Genomic DNA, 12,468 nt, shown 5'->3' on the forward strand with positions numbered 1-12,468 from the left:
AAGAAGACCAGGAAGATCCAATGAAGAACATGAACACCATCAAGTCAGGGAGGTGACCACAGAAGACCTTGCAGGAAGAAGAGCCATGGACAACCATGAAGATATCCCAACGAAGGCCCTGAGGAAGTGGCAGAGAAGTCCTTTTATGGGGCTTCAGGACTGATGAGGTGATGATGTCATCTGAAAGAGCCACGGGCTTTTCCCACCATGGGCCCTGTAAATTCACAACAGCGATGCTCATGCAAGCCTAGGGAAGATGTCATGCAGGAGATGAAGTTGGCGGTATTCAGGTCGCAAAGATGGCAGAGGTGACAACAGCATCATGGCTGGCAGCTCACACACAGTGAAGAAGGTGGAAGCGGTGTTGGCGGCACTCGGACTGTGATTTCACTGGCAGCATTAGGGCTCAAAATTGTGGCACCGGGCCAGTAAGTGGAGTCATTTCCAGGCCTGTCCCATGAGAGAGAGCAACAGACATGAATTCTATTCCCACCTCTGACACCTGCTGTTTGGAATGGCCAGAATTGTATATGATGCTGATATTGCAATCACAATTCTTGATGGAAGAGGAAGAGCTAAATAAGAAAGATAGTAAATAAAATAAATGGTTTTCAATAACAGTGGGTTTCCAATGAACAAAATTCAAGTGGCTTTGGGAGCTTAAGGATGAGAACTTCATGAACACTGAATGGTAGTCGGACAGAGGACCATAATAATACTGACTTGAATAAGAAACAATATCCTACAGGCAGTCAAGCTTGTATGACTGATAGCTGATATATATTTAATTTAACAATTTATAAACTGCCTTTCCTGAAAAGAAGTCACACCAAGGCCATAAATAATTATAGGCAATAAGAATTATGACTTAGATTCAATTTTTTATTTTATATTCTATAATTTAATAATAATAACATTAAACTAATTAAAAAGGAAACATAAAATCCATAAAAGGCTAAACACAGATATCATAAATAACATATTACAGAAAATGATGCATTAAAAAAATCAAGATTTCAGGCCTTTTCTAAAAGAAACTTAGTGAATATTTTGCTAGAATAGTGTAAATTTGAACAACCTGGCAGAGTGGGTGGGCTAATTGACATCACCAATGTTACTGTGATAGAGAGGTGCATCCTGCTCTTTACCACAGAGTGTTATAGAAGTACCTGGGAAGAGATGTGCAAAGAAAAAAAGAAACTACAGGAGGCCATGCATAATGAGAGATGAAGGGTATGGAATGATGGATCCCAGCTACATGAGAAAGATTGAAATAAGATGATGTATATTATAGCTCCCTGATGAGAACCAGAAGAAAAAAAATAAGGAAACTCCAATGCATGATGGAATCCCGATAAGGATCAGTTTGGAAGGAATATGGAGAGAAACTGTGATGATGGTTCCCTGATGAGACTTAGATGAGAAAGAAGAAGAGATCTTGCAGAGAAGAGAAAAAGATATCCTGTTTACATGTCTGTTCAACCAAGAGAGGACTAGAAAAAAAATTGCCACCAAGAATATTATAAAGGTAAATTTTCTGGGGGCGGGAGGATGTCTAGGTAGGAGGGACTGAGATAGAGGATTACAAGTAAGTGAGAAGACAAGGAGGACTGTACAGACAAAGGGCCTGTTTCCTGAGAGCTGCAGCAACATGAAACTTGCTCAGGGAGTGACCGTCACCTGCTGGAGCAACTGGTTCTCTTCCTGGCTGTGACTGGTAAGGGAGATTATCTCTGCCATAAAATGAATACAATATTCCAGCTCAATCAGGCAGGGCTCAGACAGTGATTATCCAGTGAGATATGGAGATCTGGTAATCCAGTGTAGTGAGACCCAAACACATCTCTTCTTATTGTACTCACATACTTTGTGATGGTTTTTTTTTCTTTGCTTCCTCAGGATCAGGGAACTGAGGCATTGTGATCATTGAAAGTGTGTACAGGTAACACTTATTTATTCATATGTTTATTTTCACTTATAAGCCACTTTTCTACATGATATGCTCAGAGTGGAGTGAACATCAAATAAGAGTTTTATCAGACCATCTGTTTGTCATATAAATCAGTTTCATATACTAGCCTGTTTCTGCATTTGCATGTACTAGCATTTAAGCATGTAACAGTGTTCAGGTTTAAGAATTTGTACACTTTTATTATTTTGCATGTTAGTAACTGTCCTGTGTTAAGATGCAAGATTCAGTTCCAATGGGACTGAAAGGGACATTGATAAGGTGATCCAGGCAACATGCAAGCTTCCATTATCCAGCTCTAGCAATTGTGATCTGCTATAAGCTTTCTTACAGTGACACAAAATAGCAAGGGACTCATTATATTAGGGGCTGCATTAAAATCTCCAAGTTTAATAATCCAGCAAAATCTATCCCTGGGGTAAGTTTTCACTCAAGATATGGCAAAAGGTGACCAGAAGCCTAGTTTCATATAAGGGACAGCTCCATTATGACACTGGAGAATAACTTTCAAACAACCGCACGCAGTGGCTTTACCATAATATTTTAAACCTGTGCATATCACATGTGCATGCATTATAAAATACACATATCTTTACCCTGCAACATATGCGTATATTCAGGCTTACACATGAATGCATTGCACGCAATACCTTGAAACTGTATAAATCAATGCACTGAACATGCATGCTTTTCCTTATTTTAAAAACATACTTGCATACATTTTATGCATGAAATTAAAGTAGGACTTACTTGCATATATTGGGATTTACAATGGCCAATTTTAAAACATGAGCATGCAAATGAAATTAACCAATTTACTAATTAGTTCAGCGGTTTACCCAGTCCTTCTTCAGGTTCCGGCCCGGGGGCATTTCGGGGGCGTGGCCGAGGCCTCCAAAACAGCTCCCGGGCTGGGGAATCGCGCAGCCAGCGTGCGCGAGTTACGCCTGCTTCGAGCAGGCGTAACTTCTGGAATAAAGGTAGGGGGGAGTTTAGATAGGGCTGGGGGGGGTGGGTTAGGTAGGGGAAGGGAGGGGAAGGTGGGGGGAGGTGGAAGGAAAGTTCCCTCCAAGGCCGCTCTGATTTCGGAGGGAACGGAGGCAGGCTGCGTGGCTTGGCGCCCGCTGGCTGCCAATTTTGGGCAGCCTTGCGCGCGCCGACCCCGGATTTTAATGGATACGCGTGGCTACGCGCATATCTATTAAAATCCCGCGTACTCTTGTTTGCGCCTGGTGCGCGAACAAAAGTACACATGTGCGTAACTTTGTAAAATCTACCCCAAAATGCATAGATTTGAAAATATGATCTTTAGATGTTTTCTCTCCCATGATCTAAACACCCCCCCAGGGACACCTACTCCAAATGAGGGTAAACATATGCGTGCTGGTGATGCCTATACATGCTTTTACTTTGGTAAGGGGTGGTCAGCTTTCAAATAGGCATTTGCCCGGGTAAAGGGCCTTCTCAGGGTCTCACAACAGAAAACATAGACTAAACAGTCCAACCCGTTTGGCTTCTTTTTCTGAAAACTTGAATATTGTTCCGCTCAAATGGTAGCTAATCTTGCCACCACCTCGGGGCTTATATGTAGTTCTCCTGTTAATATATAATGAGAGCATAAAAGCACTCTGCTCATGTTTACCTGCCAAAGATGAAGTGACATTACCAGGGCAAAACGTGCAAAACATTCCACACAATGCCCCATAGCATTTCAAAACTGTTATATAACTAGAACAAAGTGACCAGTTGGCTAAAGCCCTGAAACATTTCAGGTTCATTCCTGAACAAGACTAAGCCAATAGATTTGCATGTGGCATTAAAATTATGGATTATCTTAAACCTGAAATACCTTGTACTGCATGAAAGTTACACTTAATGCATTACCTCGGCAAGGTTCCAAACAGAATAATCCGTAGTCCACCCTTTTACCACCCATCCCCCGCCCAAAATAAACAGCAGGGCTAAAAAGTTACTGAATGTTATAAATTAATCCTTGGTCTTTATTTTTATATCCCGACATTCGATCTGAGATATCACATCGGTTTACATTCAGGTACTGTAGGTATTTCTCTATCCCCAGAGGGCTTACAATCTAAGTTTTGTACCTTTAATATGTTGTAAACTCAGATCAAAAGGTCAATATAATAAAGTGTGTTAACACTATTGCAAGTGTGGCCCCTCCTTGGTCCAGACTATGAATTACCCCTATGCTTGAGGTGGGGAGTACCACATGAGAAATTATATTTACCAATATGATTTATCTTTGGGTTTGTAGCCTGAATGGGGGATAAGACAAGGTCATGGTTGCCCCAATCCCACAATTCCGTGCCCTTCCCAAATAACCTCTCACTTGTGGCACCACAGACGAGATAAAATCATCACACCAGAATAAAACAGGGATTAATCCTTTTACTAGTATTATGTAAGTAGACAGTAAATCTAACCAGAACATTAAATGGGAAAAGTACAGTAGTGAAGTATAATATAAAATTGCAGTTTTCTTATTTTTAATGAAGCAATGCTAAAATAACACTGGGTATGGCTTGTTAGCCAGGGAAACCAACATACTCATATGGACAGTAAAAAAAAAAAAAAAAAAAAGGAAGGCTAATAGAGAAAGGTTGGGAGGAATAGCAGTGTACACTGCTATTCCTCCCAACCCAACTGCTATTCCTCTGAAAGTACAAAACTTTCAGAAATTATTTTTACCTCTGAGTACTCAAAAAGGAGGGGGGAGGGGCAACAGATCCACCCCAATGTCAACAGTTTATAAAGGGTATATCTACTTGAATGAGTAGATGTGAATCGGTTATTTACACTTTTGAATAATAGAAGGACTAGGGGGCATTCCATGAAGTTAGCAAGTAGCACAGTTAAGACTAATCAGAGAAAATTGTTTTTCACTCAATGCACAATAAAGCTCTGGAATTTGTTGCCAGAGGATGTGGTTAGTGCAGTTAGTGTAGCTGGGTTCAAAAAAGGTTTGGATAAGTTCTTGGAGGAGAAGTCCATTAATGGCTATTAATCAATTATACTTAGGGAATAGCCACTGCTATTAATTGCATCAGTAGCATGGGATCTTCTTAGTGTTTGGGTAATTGCCAGGTTCTTGTGGCCTGGTTTGGCCTCTGTTGGAAACAGGATGCTGGGCTTGATGGACCCTTGGTCTGACCCAGCATGGCAATTTCTTATGTTCTTATGTTCTTAAGGGTGCACCCTGTCCCAAACACAAAATTGTGTGGAAAAAAAAGGGAATGAAGAAAATGAAACTGTTCCGCTTGATGGCGTGCAAGGTCTCCCTCTCTCTCCTGTGGAGTTTCCCCAGATGGTTTACTTGGTACTAAGCAGAAAGGAGCCCTGGTTTCAGTCTCTTACAGAAAGTTCACACTCCATGAGCTTCTCTTTCACTGCCCTATCTTGTGTGCCTGTGGCAAGGGTTTATGTTTGACTTCAACTGATAGACTGAAGCAGTTGAAATACTGAATTTGTGCAAAAGGCAAGGAAATACATTTTCTCCCTCCTCTAAGATACTCTTTATGCAAAGTTTAGATTTCTTGACTCAGTCTCTTAGGAGGGTGATCCAGCCATGTGCTCTTGGGCCTGGATATCTCTGGAAAGGAAATCTCTCAGACTCTCAGCTCTTGGCTCCTCTTGTTGGGATTTTACATGTAGCTTAGCTATGAAGCAAGAACTGCTGTCTGTCTCACTATTTCCTCAGAGCACAGACTTCTATCTCTCCTTGATAATTAGATCTTCAGGAGAAGAACAGATTGCAGAGCTGCCAGATACACTCCTTTCTTCCTAGCCATCCTAGCCCTTCACACACAGACAGAGCCAGCCAATTTGTGCCTTTTCTTCCTTAAATGGTCTCCCAGCCTTCTTTTGGCTTCCTCCTCTGCTGTCTATATAGTGCTGTTCTCTGGGCAGGTTAAACGGTACAGCCCTTTTCCCAACTTGTTACACTGTGAATGCTGGATGCTGATTCTTGCAGAACATTTGTAATTCACAGGAGAGCAAACAGGTTTTTCACGTATTTTTATATTCCTTCACCTTGGCTGTGGTGGTTTGCAGTCTCTACAGGGTTGAAAAATCCTTTTTGGCAGATCCAAAACACATCACTCAGATCTAGGTGCAGCTTGGTCCACTTTGTAATGCTCCAACACATGATAAACTTTTGTGGGGCAGGAACCTGGTTTATAGTGGTATTAATGTTAATTAAAGTCATGCTTTATTGATGATAGTAGTTGGTCTCTTGCGTTTTTTGCAAAGTTTTATCTTTCTCTTTTTTTGTGTATATTGTTTGGATACTATATCTTTTTGTCTTACCTATGCAGAAGGAATAGGGCTATGACTCCAAGTGAACACAACTACTCTACTGTTTCTCTGCTTTTCTGAGATTTAATGGAGGCCAGGCTCACTGAAATGTAATTCTACATAATACCTTAAGTACTCTGAGTTTTGGGTCACCTGAAGTATGAAGCCATATCTTGGTTATGATATTGCAAAAGAATAATCACTGCTAGTTGTTATTTAAAAATTGTATTATGATCATGATGTGTAAGAGCATCCATAATTACAATAGCAATGTCTATTGATTACGCATTTTTTGTCTAGGTTTGCATTCATTCTATCATTACTTATCATTGTCACCTTCCATCACTGTTGGTTTCAACTTGCACAGTTATATCAGTGTAGTTCAGTGTGCATCTTGGCCATGTAGCCTAATGGCTAAGGCATATGACTTCTGATCAAACGATTAAGGGTTCAAGTCCCTTCATGGTCAATTGTTCAGCTTTTTAGTCTAGCATGGCCGAGCACCTTTAGGTGCTAGATTAAGGCTCCAGGGGGTGTGGGTTCAAATCCCACTGCTGCCAGTGTCTAATTTTGGAGTGGAGTAGTAGCCTAGTGGTCAGAGCAATGGGCCCTGAACCAGGGAAGCCAGCATTCAATTCCTACTCATGGATTACTAAAGACAAATTACCTCTCCCTCTGGCAAACATTTTATTTATTTATTTATTTCAGATTTTTATATACCGGCATTCGAGACAGCAGTCACATCGTGCTGGTTCACATAAAACAGGGGTGCATAGTAAACATAACTATAACAATGGTGTTGAAAAGGCAGTTACATATAACAGGGTGATAAGAACTTGGCTGAGAAGGAAGAGAAAGGAAAGGTTATTAAAATTCACACAGGTAAACGATAGAAGATAAGGATGACCATGGTGTATTTGGAGATTAGTTAACCGAGTTGGAGAATAGTTAACCATGTTGGAGATTAGTTAACCATGGTATAGTTGGAGATTAGGGGTGGCTTGGTGGTGTTCTATCAATTGGCGTCCGGGAAAGCTTGTGTGAATATCCAGGTCTTTAGTCTTTTTTTGAAAGTTGAGATGCATGGTTCTGTTCTTAGATTTGACGGGATGGAGTTCCATAACGGTGGAATGGCTGTAGAGAAAGCCCGGTCTCTTAGTGTGCAGTGTCTGGTGGATTTGGACGGTGGTACCTGTAGCGATCCCCTGTATGCATCTCTTGTTGGTCTTGACGAATTGTGTAGTCGGAGAGGGATCTGTAGGTCAATGGGAGCCAGTTGGTTGATGTTTTTGTATGTGGTAAGCATGGCCTTGTATATTATTCTAAAGTGTATAGGTAGCCAATGGAGGCTCTTTAGAATGGGGGTTATGTGGTCCCTTCTCCTGGTATTTGTCAGAATTCGTGCAGCTGCATTTTGCACCATCTGAAGCGGTTTGGTGTATGAAGCGGGCAGGCCAAGTAGGATGGTGTTACAATAGTCTAATTTTGAAAAAATGATTGCTTGTAGGATGGTTCTGAAATCTTGGGCATGGAAAAGTGGTCTAATTCTTTTCAGCACTTGTAGTTGGTAGAAACAGTCTTTGGTGGTTTTGTTAATAGTGGCTTTGAAATTCAGGCGATTATCAATTAAGACTCCTAGGTCTCTCACTTGTGTGATTGTTGGCGTGGCTTGTTGTGCAGAGGTGATGGTGCTGTTTTCTGAGGCGATGAGCAGGAGTTCAGTTTTGCCGGAATTTAATACCAGGTTTAGGCTGGTGAGGAGGAGTTTAATTTTTTGAAGGCATTTATCCCAGTAAGCTAGAGTTTTTGCGAAGGAATCCTTAATGGGTATCAGGACCTGGATATCGTCCGCATAAAGGAAGTGTTTGAGGTTGAGGTCGGTGAGAAGTTGGCATAACGGTATAAGGTAAATGTTAAATAAAGTAGGAGACAGGGAGGACCCCTGTGGGACTCCTACTGACGATGGGTGTTGAGAGGATTCTTTGTTCTGTATCTTGACCTTGTATCCTCTATTGCTGAGAAATGATATGAACCAAGATAGAGCTGTGCCTGAGATACCTATGGAGGCTAACTGGTTAATGAGTAATGAATGATTAACGGTGTCAAAGGCTGAAGAAAGGTCCAGTAGGATCAGTAAGAAGGCTTGACCTTTATCGAGGCCCAGGATGAGGTGATCTGTTAAGGAAATGAGGAGGGACTCCGTGCTTAGTGTTTTGCGGAAACCGTATTGTGATGGGAAAAGGAGGTTGTTTTCTTCAATGTAGTTTGAGAGTCGGGTGTTCACCAATTTCTCCATAATCTTGGCTATGAAGGGGAGGTTGGCGATCGGACGGTAGTTGTTTGGGTCATTAGGATCTAGATTAGGTTTCTTGAGTAGAGGTTTGAGAGAGGCCAATTTTTAGGTCATCTGGGTAAGATCCTTGCGTTAATGAGCAATTTATGATGTCTGACAGGGATTTGGAGATGGAGTCAGGAATTGATAGAAGCAATTTCGAGGGGATGTGGTCCGAAGGGTGAGAAGATGGTTTCATTTTCCGTAGTATACCTTGGATCTCAATGGAAGAAGTGAGTTCCAGTTCTTCTAAGCGGGAATTTTTGAAGGCGGTCTGATGTGGTGTTGAAGTAGAAGCGGTGTTAGGGGCAGTTGAGTTAGAAGTTTGCTGATTTTGTTGTTGAAAAATAGCGCTAGTTCTTCCGCTTTAGATTTGGCTTGGTTTAGAGCGATTTCTGATGGGTTTATTTGAGTGAGGTTAGAGACGTAGCTAAAGAGGGCTTTAGCGTCGAAGATTAGGTGGTGGATCTTGGATGCGTAGTAGTTCCTCTTGGATCTTAATGTATTGGATTTGTATTGGTGAAGAGTTAATTTATAGGTAGATAGAGTGATGGTGCATGGGTTTTTGCGCCATTTAGCCTCATTTTGTCTTAGCAGTAGTTTAAGCTTTCTTAGTTCTAGGGTAGACCATGGTTGCCTTTTGGAGGAGTTGGGGTGAGGTTTTTTTGTTGTTAGAGGGCATAGCTTGTTTGCTATCGATTCCATGATGGTGTTCCAAGATCGAAGCGCTGAATTCGGATTGGTGAAGTCTACTTGGGTGAGATGTGATGATAAGTGATTGCTAAGATCTTCTGTGGTGCATGTTTTCCTGTAAGTGAAGCAATGTGAGGGTATGTGAGATGGACTGGTATCTTTTATTGAAAATGAGGAAGTTATGAGGGAGTGATCTGACCATGGTACCTTCGTGCAGGTGGGGTGCTGGACCAGTTTGATTGCTGTATTGACGAAGATAAGGTCTAACGTGTGTCCGGCTTTGTGTGTGGGTTCGTTAACTAGTTGAGTGAAACCTAAAGCGGAGTATGCTGTGAGTAAGGCTTCGCAGTTAGGTGATAATATGGAGTTGTCGACGTGCAGGTTGAAGTCACCTACGATTATAGCTGGGGCATCTAGATTGATAAGGGAAGTAGTTAATTCGACCAGAGGAGAGGCGTCTGTTTCCAGTAAGCCTGGAGGAGCGTAGAGAAGTAAAATTTGGAGTTTGTCTGACGAGAAGAAGCCAAATTCGAGTTTCGAGTCGGTGTAGGAGGAGTGTTGAGTGAATCTGAGGTCCTTTTTTGTAGCTAGGAGGATTCCTCCTCCTTTTTTTTTTCCCTGACGTGGGATGGGGAAGAAGTTGTATGTCTCTGTGGGTAATTGGTTAATTATTGCAGTGTCTGAAGGTTTGAGCCATGTCTCAGTAATTGCGCATATATCCGGTTTCACATCGATGAGATAGTCATAAATGTGGTGGATAACCTTCGGGAAGAGCTCAGTAAACCACAATCCAGTGGGAGCATTGAGAGGAGAGGATCACCTTGCTGGTGGCTGAAAGTTTTAAAACTTAAAAGTACTGGGGAGAAATAAACTATTGGGATATATTATTTAGTGTGTTTTGTGTGATCTGTTTTAAATAGGTAATCAGAAAGTCAGACAACAAACAGAATTTGTGTGTTTTATTTTAATAGGTAGTCAGAAAGTCAGGCAACAAACAGAAGTTTGTGTGTTTGTATTTCCCAACCCTCCCAGCCCTTTCCCATCCACCCCTAGCTCATCCTTTAATTTATAGGCAGGTGTCACTTTCACACTTAAAAAAAATAAAAATAAAAAAATCAGCCTTTTAACAAACTCAGAAATTCACCATACCTTATCAAAGTTTGATCATTCCCTTGTACCAGATAAACTAATACATTTAAAGGATCCTAATTGTACACAATCCTACACCCATAGCAACCTAAATCTTAACTAAGAATTGAACAAATTTAAGATGAAGGCAGCAGTCCAGCAGCAAGAGGGGGGGACTCCCAGTCTTTTGCATCGAGTCTCAAATATATGATTTTTTACCCACCAGTGAGAACTACGTGTGCATGCAATGCAAAGAGCTCATGTCTCTCAGAGAATGAGTCAGATCTCTGGAGGCTGGAGTGGAGACCTAGAGGAGCTGAGGCAGACAGAGAGGTATATAGATGAGACCTTCAGGGACATAGTAGCCAAATCCCAACCTCAGTCTGGCATCCCTGGTGCTGTCTTGGAGGAGGAAGGTCTCATGAACGGAGAGCATCAACCTGATACAGCAGGAAATGATACTGTAGCAAGGACCTGCTCTCCAGGTAGTGCATTGTCCTCTCGCACCGAGGATATCTCTCCCAAGGCTTCTGCCAAGGAGAGAAGGGTCAGATCAGCCATCATAGTTGGTGATTTGATTATTAGGAATGTAGACAGCTGGGTGGTTGGTGGGCGTGAGGATCACCTGGTAACATACCTACCTGGTGCGAAGGTGGCGGACTTCACACGTTATCTAGATAGGATTTTAGACAGTGCTGGGGAAAATCTGACTTTCGTGGTACATGTGGGCACCAGCGACATAGGAAAATGAGGGAGGGAGGTTCTGGAAGTCAAATTTAGGCTCTTAGGTAGAAAGCTGAAATCCAGGACTTCCAAAGTAGCATTTTCTGAAATGCTTCCTGTTCCATGTGCAGGTAGGCAATGCATGGATGAGACGATGGGGCAAGGAAAAGGGATTCAGTTTCGTAAGGAACTGGGGAAGGGGGAGTCTTTTCTGAAAGGATGGGCTCCACCTTAATCAGGTGGTACCAGGATGCTGGCACTCATCTTTAAAAGGAGATAGAGCATCTTTTAAACTAGAACAAAGAGGAAAACCGACAGTCGCTCAGCAGCGCATGGTTCGGAGGGAGGTATCTTCAAAGGATACTAATGAAGCATTAGAGTTAGGGCATCCCAACAGAGAGGTTCCACTAATAATAAAAGTAGTCCAAGTTCCTGTAATTAAAAACTCACCTGAGTTAAAAGATTCCAATTTATCCCTGACAACTGAAAAGCAGAATGTTAATATAAACAAAAAACACATTTTGAAATATTTGTATGCTAATGCCAGAAGCCTAAGAAGTAAGATGGGAGAATTAGAGTGTATAGCAGTGAATGATGACATAGACTTAATTGGCATCTCAGAGACATGGTGGAAAGAGGATAACCAATGGGATAGTGCTATACCGGGGTACAAATTATATCGCAATGACAGAGAGGAGCATCTTGGTGGAGGGGTGGCACAGAATCCAACAGGATAAAGATCCTGCATGACACTAAATATATAATCAAATCTTTATGGGTAGAAATTCCTTGAGTATTAGGGAAGAGAATAGTGAAAGGAGTATACTACTGTCCACCTGGCCAAAATGGTGAGGAGGACAGTGAAATGCTACGAGAAATTAGGGAAGCTAACCAAACCGGTAGTGCAGTAATAATGGGAGATTTCAGTTACCCCATTATTGACTGGGTAAGTGAAACATCAGGGCATGCTAAAGAGATAAAGTTCCTGGATGGAATAAAAAACAGTTTTATGGAGCATTTGGTTCAGTAGCTGATGAGAGAGGTAGCAATTTTAGATCTAATTCTCAGTGGAGTGCAGGATTTGGTGAGAGAGGTAACAGTGGTGGGCAAAAGTGGGGCAATGGTGATCATGTGATCAAATTTGAATTAATGACTGGAAGGGGGACAGTATGTAAATCCATGGCTCTAGCACTAAACTTTCAAAACAGAAACTTTGATAAAATGAGAAAAATAGAAAAAAACTGAAAGGTGCAGCTACAAAGGTAAAAAGTGTGCAACAGGCATGGAAGGAAGGCTAAATGATTACCGG

At 41.7% G+C, this 12,468-nt stretch overlaps 1 protein-coding gene and 1 non-coding gene across 2 annotated transcripts in view; both read left to right on the forward strand.

Moving 5' to 3' along the window:
* Nucleotides 1-1,639: 1,639 nt before the first annotated feature.
* Nucleotides 1,640-12,468, forward strand: part of GABRP (gamma-aminobutyric acid type A receptor pi subunit) — a 122,427-nt gene continuing 111,598 nt past the window's right edge. The window contains exon 1 of the mRNA XM_029583948.1: nucleotides 1,640-1,717. The gene's annotated coding sequence lies outside the window, so the exon portion shown is untranslated. The remainder of the gene's footprint in view (nucleotides 1,718-12,468) is intronic.
* TRNAR-UCU lies at nucleotides 6,680-6,752 on the forward strand. The gene has a single exon. It is a non-coding gene; the product is annotated as a tRNA-Arg (tRNA).

The sequence above is a fragment of the Rhinatrema bivittatum genome, chromosome 18 (genome assembly GCF_901001135.1).
Source record: "Rhinatrema bivittatum chromosome 18, aRhiBiv1.1, whole genome shotgun sequence".
Taxonomy (NCBI): domain Eukaryota; kingdom Metazoa; phylum Chordata; class Amphibia; order Gymnophiona; family Rhinatrematidae; genus Rhinatrema; species Rhinatrema bivittatum.